The sequence below is a fragment of the Triticum urartu genome, chromosome 3A, assembly GCF_056163025.1.
Source record: "Triticum urartu cultivar PI428250 chromosome 3A, HENAU_Tu73, whole genome shotgun sequence".
In the NCBI taxonomy this organism is placed as follows: Eukaryota; Viridiplantae; Streptophyta; class Magnoliopsida; order Poales; family Poaceae; genus Triticum; species Triticum urartu.
In genome coordinates this window covers 738,635,809-738,649,704 of record NC_141875.1, presented here as the reverse complement: position 1 = coordinate 738,649,704, position 13,896 = coordinate 738,635,809, and the positions used below count along the sequence as shown (strand labels likewise).

The following is a 13,896-nucleotide window of genomic DNA, read 5'->3' as shown; positions in this document are numbered from 1 at the left end:
GCGTCCGTTTCCCCCCTCCAGGTGCCGGCGGCGGCGCCGTCCGTGAGGGGGGCACACCCCGGACACGTGTGCCGGGCGTTTGCAACCGCCACAACACTTCCAGACTTGTGAGAGGCCGCCTACGCAAGATTTGGCGGCATGCTAGCCCCCGGAGGCCGCCGGCCACAGCCGTAGACGCGTGAAGGGCAATCCGCCTAGAGGGAATTTTTCGGATACTTCTCCATCACCAAAAATTATGAAAAAATACCATCGTTCCTATAGCACATGTGCCCGCGTCATGCAAAAAAACTCATGATTTTATCGCGCTCCGAGTATTTAGTAATATTGACGCCGCATCGTTATCGCAGAACGTCTACTACCGTGTCATCGCCGTCCGTGAGGGGGGCCCACGCACCGGAGACGCGTCCCGCCTCTTCGGCCATGCCACCACACCACCCCGCATGTATTAGGGCCCGGTGCGACGCTCCGGTGGCATTGGTACCCCCCCCAGTGCCCCCGTCCCGCCTAACCCTGTAGCGTTTGACCACAGGATCTAGCCCTTTAACTTTGCATGGACGTGCTTTGACCAGTGGACCTCCCCACCCGGTTGTGTTAGGTCAGCCCATAGGAATACTTTGGAGCAACATCCGGGCCAGACCCACAGCAAGATCCCCTCCGTGTAGACCCCACGCGTCCGTTTCCCCCCTCCAGGTGCCGGCGGTAGCGCCTTCCGTGAGGGGGGGCACACCCCGGACACGTGTGCCGGGTGTTTGCAACCGCCACAACACTTCCAGACTTGTGAGAGGCCGCCTACGCAAGATTTGGCGGCAGGCTAGCCTCCGGAGGCCGCCGGCCACAGCCGTAGACGCGCGAAGGGCAATCCGCGTAGAGGGAATTTTTCGGATACTTCTCCATCACCAAAAATTATGAAAAAATACCATCGTTCCTATAGCACATGTGCTCGCGTCGTGCAAAAAAACTCATGATTTTATCGCGCTCCGAGTATTTAGTAATATTGACGCCGCATCGTTACCGCAGAACGTCTACTACCGTGTCATCGCCGTCCGTGAGCGGGGCCCACGCCCCGGAGACGCGTCCCGCCTCTTCGGACATGCCACCACACCACCCCGCATGTATGAGGGCCCGGTGCGACGCTCCGGTGGCATTGGTACCCCCAGTGCCCCCGTCCCGCCTAACCCTGTAGCGTTTGACCACGGGATCTAGCCCTTTGACTTTGCACGGACGGGCTTTGACCAGTGGACCTCCCCACCCGGTTGTGTTAGGTCAGCCCATAGGAACACTTTGGAGCAATATCCGGGCCAGACCCACAGCAAGATCCCCTCCGTGTAAACCCCACGCGTCCGTTTCCCCCCTCCAGGTGCCGGCGGCGGCGCCGTCCGTGAGGGGGGGCACACCCCGGACACGTGTGCCGTGCGTTTGCAACCGCCACAACACTTCCAGACTTGTGAGAGGCTGCCTACGCAAGATTTGGCGGCATGCTAGCCTCCGGAGGCCGCCGGCCACAGCCGTAGACGCGCGAAGGGCAATCCGCGTAGAGGGAATTTTTCGGATACTTCTCCATCACCAAAAATTATGAAAAAATACCATCGTTCCTATAGCACATGTGCCCGCGTCGTGCAAAAAAAACTCATGATTTTATCGCGCTTCGAGTATTTAGTAATATTGACGCCGCATCGTTACCGCAGAACGTCTACTACCGTGTCATCGCCGTCCATGAGGGGGGCCCACGCCCCGGAGACGCGTCCCGCCTCTTCGGACATGCCATCACACCATCCCGCATGTATGAGGGCCCGGTGCGACGCTCCGGTGGCATTGGTACCCCCCAGTGCCCCCGTCCCGCCTAACCCTGTAGCGTTTGACCACGGGATCTAGCCCTTTGACTTTGCACGGACGGGCTTTGACCAGTGGACCTCCCCACCCGGTTGTGTTAGGTTAGCCCATAGGAACACTTTGGAGCAACATCCGGGCCAGACCCATAGAAGATCCCCTCTGTGTAGACCCCACGCGTCCGTTTCCCCCCTCCAGGTGCCGGCGGCGCCGCCGTCCATGAGGGGGGCACACCCCGGACACGTGTGCCGGGCGTTTGCAACCGCCACAACACTTCCAGACTTGTGAGAGGCCGCCTACGCAAGATTTGGCGGCATGCTAGCCCCCGGAGGCCGCCGGCCACAGCCGTAGACGCGCGAAGGGCAATCCGCATAGAGGGAATTTTTCGGATACTTCTCCATCACCAAAAATTATGAAAAAATACCATCATTCCTATAGCACATGTGCCCGCGTCATGCAAAAAAACTCATGATTTTATCGCGCTCTGAGTATTTAGTAATATTGACGCCGCATCGTTACCGCAGAACGTCTACTACCGTGTCATCGCCGTCCGTGAGGGGGGCCCACGCACCGGAGACGCGTCCCGCCTCTTCGGCCATGCCACCACACCACCCCGCATGTATTAGGGCCCGGTGCGACGCTCCGGTGGCATTGGTACCCCCCCCAGTGCCCCCGTCCCGCCTAACCCTGTAGCGTTTGACCACAGGATCTAGCCCTTTGACTTTGCACGGACGTGCTTTGACCAGTGGACCTCCCCACCCGGTTGTGTTAGGTCAGCCCATAGGAACACTTTGGAGCAACATCCGGGCCAGACCCACAGCAAGATCCCCTCCGTGTAGACCCCACGCGTCCGTTTCCCCCCTCCAGGTGCCGGCGGCGGCGCCGTCCGTGAGGGGGGGCACACCCCGGACACGCGTGCCGGGCATTTGCAACTGCCACAACACTTCCAGACTTGTGAGAGGCCGCCTACGCAGGATTTGGTGGCATGCTAGCCCCCGGAGGCCGCCGGCCACAGCCGTAGACGCGCGAAGTGCAATCCGCGTAGAGGGAATTTTTCGGATACTTCTCCATCACCAAAAATTATGAAAAAAATACCATCGTTCCTACAGCACATGTGCCCGCGTCGTGCAAAAAAACTCATGATTTTATCGCGCTTCGAGTATTTAGTAATATTGACGCCGCATCGTTACCTCAGAACGTCTACTACCGTGTGATCGCCGTCCATGAGGGGGGCCCACGCCCCGGAGACGCGTCCCGCCTCTTCGGACATGCCACCACACCATCTCGCATGTATGAGGGCCCGGTGCGACGCTCCGGTGGCATTGGTACCCCCAGTGCCCCCGTCCCGCCTAACCCTGTAGTGTTTGACCACGGGATCTAGCCCTTTGACTTTGCACGGACGGGCTTTGACAAGTGGACCTCCCCACCCGGTTGTGTTAGGTTAGCCCATAGGAACACTTTGGAGCAACATCCGGGCCAGACCCACAGCAAGATCCCCTCCGTGTAGACCCCACGCGTCCGTTTCCCCCCTCCAGGTGCCGGCGGCGGCGCCGTCCATGAGGGGGGCACACCCCGGACACGCGTGCCAGGCGTTTGCAACCGCCACAACACTTCCAGACTTGTGCGAGGCCGCCTACGCAAGATTTGGCGGCATGCTAGCCCCCGGAGGCCGCCGGCCACAGCCGTAGATGCGCGAAGGGCAATCCGCATAGAGGGAATTTTTCGGATACTTCTCCATCACCAAAAATTATGAAAAAAGACCATCGTTCCTATAGCACATGGGCCCGCGTCGTGCAAAAAAACTCATGATTTTATCGCGCTCCGAGTATTTAGTAATATTGACGCCGCATCGTTACCGCAGAACGTCTACTACCGTGTCATCGCCGTCCATGAGGGGGGCCCACGCACCGGAGACGCGTCCCGCCTCTTCGGACATGCCACCACACCACCCCGCATGTATGAGGGCCCGGTGCGACGCTCCGGTGGCATTGGTACCCCCCAGTGCCCTTGTCCCGCCTAACCCTGTAGCGTTTGACCACGTGATCTAGCCCTTTGACTTTGCATGGACGTGCTTTGACCAGTGGACCTCCCCACCCGGTTGTGTTAGGTCAGCCCATAGGAACACTTTGGAGCAACATCCGGGCCAGACCCACAGCAAGATCCCCTCCGTGTAGACCCCACGCATCCGTTTCCCCGCTCCAAGTGCCGGCGGCGGCGCCGTCCGTGAGGGGGGGCACACCTCGGATACGTGTGCCGGGCGTTTGCAACCGCCACAACACTTCCAGACTTGTGAGAGGCCGCCTACGCAAGATTTGGCGGCATGCTAGCCTCCGGAGGCCGCAGGCCACAGCCGTAGACACTCGAAGGGCAATCCGCGTAGAGGGAATTTTTCGGATACTTCTCCATCACCAAAAATTATAAAAAAATACCATCGTTCCTATAGCACATGTGCCCGCGTCGTGCAAAAAAAACTCATGATTTTGTCGCGCTCCGAGTATTTAGTAATATTGACGCCGCATCGTTACCGCAGAACGTCTACTACCGTGTCATCGCGGTTCGTGAGGGGGGCCCACGCCCCGGAGACGCGTCCCGCCTCTTCGGACATGCCACCACACCACCCCGCATGTATGAGGGCCCAGTGCGACGCTCCGGTGGCATTGCTACCCCCAGTGCCCCAGTCCCGCCTAACCCTGTAGCGTTTGACCACGGGATCTAGCCCTTTGACTTTGGACGGACGTGCTTTGACCAGTGGACCTCCCCACCCGGTTGTGTTAGGTCAGCCCATAGGAACACTTTGGAGCAACATCCGGGCCAGACCCACCGCAAGATCCCCTCCGTGTAGACCCCACGCGTCCGTTTCCCCCCTCCAGGTGCCGGCGGCGGCGCCGTCCGTGAGGGGGGGCACACCCCGGACACGTGTGCCGGGCGTTTGCAACCGCCACAACACTTCCAGACTTGTGAGAGGCCGCCTACGCAAGATTTGGCGGCATGCTAGCCTCCGGAGGCCGCAGGCCACAACCGTAGACACTCGAAGGGCAATCCGCGTAGAGGGAATTTTTCGGATACTTCTCCATCACCAAAAATTATAAAAAAATACCATCGTTCCTATAGCACATGTGCCCGCGTCGTGCAAAAAAAACTCATGATTTTGTCGCGCTCCGAGTATTTAGTAATATTGACGCCGCATCGTTACCGCAGAACGTCTACTACCGTGTCATCGCGGTTCGTGAGGGGGGCCCACGCCCCGGAGACGCGTCCCGCCTCTTCGGACATGCCACCACACCACCCCGCATGTATGAGGGCCCAGTGCGACGCTCCGGTGGCATTGCTACCCCCAGTGCCCCAGTCCCGCCTAACCCTGTAGCGTTTGACCACGGGATCTAGCCCTTTGACTTTGGACGGACGTGCTTTGACCAGTGGACCTCCCCACCCGGTTGTGTTAGGTCAGCCCATAGGAACACTTTGGAGCAACATCCAGGCCAGACCCACCGCAAGATCCCCTCCGTGTAGACCCCACGCGTCCGTTTCCCCCCTCCAGGTGCCGGCGGCAGCGCCTTCCGTGAGGGGGGGCACACCCCGGACACGTGTGCCGGGCGTTTGCAACCGCCACAACACTTCCAGACTTGTGAGAGGCCGCCTACGCAAGATTTGGCGGCATGCTAGCCTCCGGAGGCCGCCGGCCATAGCCGTAGACGCGCGAAGGGCAATCCGCGTAGAGGGAATTTTTCGGATACTTCTCCATCACCAAAAATTATGAAAAAATACCATCGTTCCTATAGCACATGTGCCCGCGTCGTGCAAAAAAACTCATGATTTTATCGCGCTCCGAGTATTTAGTAATATTGACGCCGCATCGTTACCGCAGAACGTCTACTACCGTGTCATCGCCGTCCGTGAGGGGGGCCCACGCCCCGGAGATGCGTCCCGCCTCTTCGGACATGCCACCACACCACCCCGCATGTATGAGGGCCCGGTGCGACGCTCCGGTGGCATTGCTACCCCCCAGTGCCCCCGTCCCGCCTAACCCTGTAGCGTTTGACCACAGGATCTAACCATTTGACTTTGCACGGACGTGCTTTGACCAGTGGACCTCCCCACCCGGTTGTGTTAGGTCAGCCCATAGGAACACTTTGGAGCAACATCCGGGCCAGACCCATAGCAAGATCCCCTCCGTGTAGACCCCACGCGTCCGTTTCCCCCCTCCAGGTGCCGGCGGCAGCTCCTTCCGTGAGGGGGGGCACACCCCGGACACGTGTGCCGGGCGTTTGCAACCGCCACAACACTTTCAGACTTGTGAGAGGCCACCTACGCAAGATTTGGCGGCATGCTAGCCTCCGGAGGCCGCCGGCCATAGCCGTAGACGCGCGAAGGGCAATCCGCGTAGAGGGAATTTTTCGGATACTTCTCCATCACCAAAAATTATGAAAAAATACCATCGTTCCTATAGCACATGTGCCCGCGTCGTGCAAAAAAACTCATGATTTTATCGCGCTCCGAGTATTTAGTAATATTGACGCCACATCGTTACCGCAGAACGTCTACTACCGTGTCATCGCCGTCCGTGAGGGGGGCCCACGCCCCGGAGACGCGTCCCGCCTCTTCGGACATGCCACCACACCACCCCGCATGTATGAGGGCCCGGTGCGACGCTCCGGTGGCATTGCTACCCCCCAGTGCCCCCGTCCCGCCTAACCCTGTAGCGTTTGACCACAGGATCTAACCCTTTGACTTTGCACGGACCTGCTTTGACCAGTGGACCTCCCCACCCGGTTGTGTTAGGTCAGCCCATAGGAACACTTTGGAGCAACATCCGGGCCAGACCCACAGCAAGATCCCCTCCGTGTAGACCCCACGCGTCCGTTTCCCCCCTCCAGGTGCCGGCGGCGGCGCCGTCCGTAAGGGGGGGCACACCCCGCACACGTGTGCCGGGCGTTTGCAACCGCCACAACACTTCCAGACTTGTGAGCGGCCGCCTACGCAAGATTTGGCGGCATGCTAGCCTCCGGAGGCCGCCGACCACAGCCGTAGACGCGCGAAGGGCAATGCGCGTAGAGGGAATTTTTCGGATACTTCTCCATCACCAAAAATTATGAAAAAATACCATCGTTCCTATAGCACATGGGCCCGCGTCGTGCAAAAAAACTCATGATTTTATCGCGCTCCGAGTATTTAGTAATATTGACGCCGCATCGTTACCGCAGAACGTCTACTACCGTGTCATCGCCGTCCGTGAGGGGGGCCCACGCACCGGAGACGCGTCCCGCCTCTTCGGACATGCCACCACACCACCCCGCATGTATGAGGGCCCGATGCGACGCTCCGGTGGCATTGGTACCCCCAGTGCCCCCGTCCCGCCTAACCCTGTAGCGTTTGACCACGGGATCTAGCCCTTTGACTTTGCACGGACGGGCTTTGACCAGTGGACCTCCCCACCCGGTTGTGTTAGGTCAGCCCATAGGAACACTTTGGAGCAACATCCGGGCCAGACCCACAGCAAGATCCCCTCCGTGTAGACCCCACGCGTCCGTTTCCCCCCTCCAGGTGTCGGCGGCGGCGCCGTCCGTGAGGGGGGGCACACCCCGGACACGTGTGCCGGGCGTTTGCAACCGCCACAACACTTCCAGACTTGTGAGAGGCCGCCTACGCAAGATTTGGCGGCATGCTAGCCTCCGGAGGCCGCCGGCCACAGCCGTAGACGCGCGAAGGGCAATCCGCTTAGAGGCAATTTTTCGGATACTTCTCCATCACCAAAAATTATGATAAAATACCATCGTTCCTATAGCACATGTGCCCGCGTCATGCAAAAAAACTCATGATTTTATCGCACTCCGAGTATTTAGTAATATTGACGCCGCATCGTTACCGCAGAACGTCTACTACCGTGTCATCGCCGTCCGTGAGGGTGGCCCACGCACCGGAGACGCGTCCCGCCTCTTCGGACATGCCACCACACCACCCCGCATGTATGAGGGCCCGGTGCGACGCTCCGGTGGCATTGTTACCCCCAGTGCCCCCGTCCCGCCTAACCCTGTAGCGTTTGACCACGGGATCTAGCCCTTTGACTTTGCACGGACGGGCTTTGACCAGTGGACCTCCCCACCCGGTTGTGTTAGGTCAGCCCATAGGAACACTTTGGAGCAACATCCGGGCCAGACCCATAGCAAGATCCCCTCCGTGTAGACCCCACGCGTCCGTTTCCCCCCTCTAGGTGCCGGCGGCGACGCCGTCCGTGAGGGGGGGCACACCCCGGACACGCGTGCCGGGCGTTTGCAACCGCCACAACACTTCCAGACTTGTGAGAGGCCGCCTACGCAAGATTTGGCGGCATGCTAGCCCCCGGAGGCCGGCGGCCACAGCCGTAGACGCGCGAAGGGCAATCCGCGTAGAGGGAATTTTTCGGATACTTCTCCATCACCAAAAATTATGAAAAAATACAATCGTTCCTATAGCACATGTGCCTGCGTCGTGCAAAAAAACTCATGATTTTATCGCGCTCCGAGTATTTAGTAATATTGACGCCGCATCGTTACCACAGAACGTCTACTACCGTGTCATCGCCGTCCGTGAGGGGGGGCCACGCCCCGGAGACGAGTCCCGCCTCTTCGGACATGCCACCACAGCACCCCGCATGTATGAGGGCCCGGTGCGATGCTCCGGTGGCATTGCTACCCCCCAGTGCCCCCGTCCCGCCTAACCCTGTAGCGTTTGACCACGTGATCTAGCCCTTTGACTTTACACGGACGGGCTTTGACCAGTGGACCTCCCCACCCGGTTGTGTTAGGTCAGCCAATAGGAACACTTTGGAGCAACATCCGGGCCAGACCCACAGCAAGATCCCCTCCGTGTAGACCCCACGCGTCTGTTTCCCCCCTCCAGGTGTCGGCGGCGGCGCCGTCCGTGAGGGGGGGCACACCCCGGAGCCCCAAAACGGGCGTCTACGCATGCATGAACACTTTCACATATGCATCGGGACCCGTGCGATGTTTCGGTGACATAGCTACACCCCGAACCCCCCCCCCCCCCAACCAGAATTCCTTCCGTGTCGACCGTTTCCCCCCTCCGTGACACGGCGATAGCGACGTTCGTAACGGGGGGCAATCGATATACCATCGGGTATGTTTTTTTAGATAAGGCATAATTATCTTATGCAAAAGCAAAAACTAAAATAAAGTAAAAAGAACAAAACAAAGTAAAAATAAAAAAAATAAAGTAATGCCCACGTATGCCGACGGCAAGGCCGTCGGCATATATGTGCACACACGGAGGTGACGTGGCGTGGCACAAGGATCGATGACGTGGCGAAGGGGCCTATGCCGACGGCTGTGCCGTAGGCATACCTCTGCCATAGATAAATTTAAAAATTAAGTAAAGTAAACATATGCCGACGGCAAGGCCGTCGGCATACCTGCGCACACACGGATCGATGACGTGGCATGGCACACGGATCGTTGACGTGGCAGAGGGGCCTATGCCGACGGCTATGCCGTAGGCATACCTCTGCCACAGATATGCCGGCGGCCGCCGTTACCACCCGTCGGCGTAGGTTCAACGCCGTCAAATGGTCAGCGCTGACCGGGCAGGTGGGCCCGTGCTATGCCGACTGCCTGACCTATGCCGACGGGCCCCGTAGGCGTATCTCGGGCGGTCCCGACGGCCTCGTCTATGCCGACGGCCCCATCGGCATAGATGGATGTATGCCGACGGCTTTTCTACGCCTACGGCCTATCCTTGGCTGTCGGCATATGTCCGGCGATGCCGACGGGGGCCATCGGCATAGATTTGGCCGTCGGCAACCCCAGTTTTTCTGGTAGTGCGCCTCGTCGCTGCGCTCCGGGCCCTCTCCGTCTCCAAGAATTATGTCGTACGTACCTAGATCGCTATAGCTTCACAAAGCCCCTGTGTTTGGACTTTGGAGTACTATCCAACATGTTCTGACGTGTCCATCCAGGTGTCTGTTCTTGCTCCCAACACACCGGCGCTGTACGAGATGCACTTCGCTGTCCCGATGGCTGGCGCGGTCATCAACGCCATCAAGACCTGCCTGGATGGGAACGAGATCCTCTGACGTACTTCAAAGTACTGCCGAGGGACGTCCTTCCCGTATCACCGTTCGCTGGTCATCTCACGGCAGCAGCCAAAAACCATGAAAACACAGCTGCGAAGCAGCGTGCAGCCATGAGCCCAGAAGAGATGCGGCCAAGTTCAGAGGAAGGAAAAAAAAACACCGATCCATTTACTCCCCATCGCCGTTCGCTCGCCATCGCCATAACCTAGCTTAACCCTAGCGCCGCCGCGATTGATAGGGCGAGCACCGCTGCCATCGCCGCACCAGCGCGGGAGTGTGACCGCTGCTGCCGCCCGTGTCACAGCAAGAGGGAGAGTGGCTAGCAACGCCATGGCCGCCACCACCGCATTACTGCAGCACGCCGTCGAGCTCGCGGCCGCGCTGCGGGAGGTGCCAAGTGAGTGCCGCGTTACTGAGTGCAAGCAGCCGTGGATGAAGGGCGACAAACACATAGCCTATAATGTCACGCGGCCTGCATTGCGAATTTGCGATGCTGGAGGAGGCAGGCAGTAGTTGAGCAGCAGGAGCCAACAAGAGCCTGAACTGAAGTTTCAGATGTAGAAACTGTATTTCTATTTTGTTAGGAATCTAGAACTCGGATTGAACTGAGATTGTATATGAATGTTATCAATTTAAGAGCTTATCAATGATTCTTGTCAAATTGTGAGCACAATACTTATTTATGATCTGGGTTGCGTACCGAGGTGCTAGTGGCTGGCCCTGTTCTGAACTTATTTTTTATCTCTCTTTTCTACTAACAGAAAGAGCAGTGTTCTGAAATTATAATCTTCAGACAACATCCCTTTTCCCCTAGGAACAATATCATCTATGATATGTGCTTGTGCTTGTGCACCACCACTACACACCCCTTCACCAACCACTTGCATCTTGGGGTAAAAAAATCTGGTGAGTTCTCAGAAATAATGGATTTATTTATAGCTGGGATTGTTATTTAGCAACATACCACTGAAGTATGTGATGCTTGAGCATGTGCACCATCACCACATGCCTCTTCCCCAACAATGCAAAAAAAAAGAGCAATGGACATGTAAAGTGCAGAGCAAATATTAAAACCAATGTGAAAGGGAACAAACAATTAATATGTTTCTCTGGGACATGAAATAATTCATGGTATCCTTCCCTAAAGATTGTGAGACTCGTGCCAAAGAGAATAAGCAAGGAGGCAATAGTACTTGGAGAACTTAGATCTAGTTGATCTCTCATGAGAGTTAACAAATTGGGTGTTGTGTCAGTTACGTATTCGAATCAGAGCGTGCTGTGCTTGCCTCTTCTTCCATATCTGTGGTATAGAATAGAATTTCAACTAGATAATTCTTTCCTAACAATAGGGAAAGCTTGATCAAATTCAAAGCAATCTGGTAATGGAAGATGGATCCGTTTCAAAGCAATCTGATGATGGAAGTTAAGATGAATCAGCTTCAGAGCAATCTGATGATGGAAGTTTGATCAATTTCAAAGCAATTTGATATGGAAGATTAATCAATTTCAAGATAGAGACAGGATAATGACGTACTCAGAAGAATGGCGAGCAGAGCACCTCGTCCCTCCGTGATTGATCCCTTCACTGGAGCACGCCCTTTTTCTGTCAGTCTGGCGACGTTTTCCCTGATCTCGCGCCCTTTTTCATCCGCCCCTCTCCCGTTCCATTGGGCTGGGCTGGATCGTGTTTGTGGGCCGACTGTGCTCTGTGTTTTCGTGGTTTCTGACTGCTGCCGTCGGATGACCAGCGAACGGTGATAGGGGAAGGACGTCCCTCGGCAGTACTTTGAAGTACGTTAGAGGATCTCGTTCCGCCTGGATGCGGCCGCCGTGGCCGCCATCTTGAGGCATGCTGGACCAAAGCTCCTCTTCGTCGACTACCAGTACACAGGCATCGTCACGGAGGCCCTTAACGCCATCGCGGACACGAACCTGCCGCTGCTCGTCGTCATAGATGACATCGACACACCGACGGGCGCGTGCGTCGGCGAGCTGGAGTACGAACAGCTTGTGGCACGCGGCGACCCGGCGAGGTACCCGCCGAGGAAGGTCGAGGATGAGTGGGACGCCGTCGCGCTCAACTACACCTCTGGCACGACGTCAGTACCGAAAGGCGTCGTGTACAGCCACCGCGGCCCCTACCTCAGCACCATGGGGCTCCTCCTCCAGTGGGGCGTGGGCCACGAGCCGGTGTACCTCTGGTCGCTCCCCATGTTCCACTGCAATGGCTGGACCTTCACGTGGGGCGTGGCGGCGCGCGGCGGCGTCAACGTCTGCGTCCGCGCGCCGACAGCCGACGCCATGTACTCAGCTATCGCCAACCACGGCGTCACCCACATGTCCCGTGCTCTTCAACGTCCTCCTGGAAGCTGACCGCGGACCGCTTCGCCGCACTGTCGAGGTGCTCACGGGTGGCGCGCCGCCGCCCGCAGCGCTGCTGGAGCGCGTGGAGCGGCTGGGGTTCCACGTCACACACGCCTACGGCATGACGGAAGCCACAGGCCCGGCCATGGTGTGCGAGTGGCGGAAGCGGTGGGACGCGCTACCACCGACAGAGCGCGCGCTGCTCAAGGCGCGGCAGGGCGTGGGCGCACTCTCCCTCGCCGGCGCCGAGGTAAAGGACCTCAAGACCATGGAGAGCGTGCCCCGCGACGGCGGCACTCTCGGCGAGATCGTGCTGCGCGGTAGCAGCCTGATGAAGGGATACTACAAGAACCCGGAGGCCACGGCAGCAGCGTTCCACGGCGAGTGGTTTCTCACGGGCGACGTGGGCGTGGTGCACTCGGACAGGAACGTGGAGATCAAGGACCGGTCGAAGGACGTGATCATATCCGGCGGCGAGAACATCAGCAGCGTGGACGTTGAGGCGGCGCTGTACCGCCACCCTGCTGTGCGGGAGGCGGCGGTGGTCGCCATGCCGCACCCGTACTGGGGCGAGACGCCGTGCGCTTTCGTCGTCCTGAAGAAAGAGTCCGACTTTGGCGCCGGCGAGGTCAGCGATGAGGAGATTGTGTCCTTCTGCCGGAGCAAGATGGCGCACTTCATGGTGCCAAGGAAGGTGGTGTTCGTCGATGAGCTGCCCAAGAACGCCATCGGGAAGGTGCAAAAGCTCGTGCTGCGGGAGAGGGCGCATGGGCTCAGGCCCATCTCTTCTGAGAAAAGGGGGACCGAACCGGCACGGCCCGCCATGGTGACTTCTGGATCAAAGCTTTGACTTGCAATCTACAAAATGAATCGTGGCCTTCCGTCCATATTGAAGGAAAAATAAAAATAAAAATAAAAGATGCTATATATTCATATCTTTTGAATGACATATGTTAGTTAAGACAGACTTTCGGACAAGCCGGATGGTGAGCGAGCTGCTAAGTGGGCACGCAAAAAAGAGAAGATAATTTGTTACGGTTGCGGTGAGCAAGGACATTTTATTGCAGAATGTAATACGGAGTTGTGTGACACGTGTCTAAAGCCCGTTCATGAATCGGGTGTGTGCCCAGTGATGATGCACCCATTACCGACGGTGACCATGTATGGGGTGTGCTGTGAGGACTTGATGTTCTTTGAGTCGCCCGCGTCGTCTGTAATTCACGATTCACCACACAACTTGACTACAGGATTGGTCAAGGTCACGAAGGGCTACTTATCTGAGGCACGAGTTATGCAACGTCTGAATGAGCTCGCTCCAGGGAACTCTCATTGGGAGCTTATCCGACTGGATGATAATTTATACAAGGTTGATTTTCCGTCAGTGGAAGAGCTGAGGAAACTCCTTAAGTTTGGTATACCTCGAGTGCCGGGTACCAAATGTATTCTTCAGTTTGATACTTGGAAGCAAACAGAGCCCAAAGGCACACCTTTGTCTCAAGTCTGGGTTCGTTAATCAGGGGCACCCTCCAAGCCTCTCAATGATGCTAGGGTGGTTTGCAGTCTTGGTTCTTTGATCGGAAAGACCGAGCGAGTAGATATGCAGTTTACTCGGGCTCATGGGGTGGCCAGGTTACTTGTCA

At 57.5% G+C, this 13,896-nt stretch overlaps 1 pseudogene; it reads left to right on the top strand.

The window, feature by feature from the left end:
* Positions 1-13,106, top strand: part of LOC147982503 (trans-cinnamate:CoA ligase, peroxisomal-like) — a 32,560-nt pseudogene extending 19,454 nt beyond the window's left edge.
* Positions 13,107-13,896: the final 790 nt, after the last annotated feature.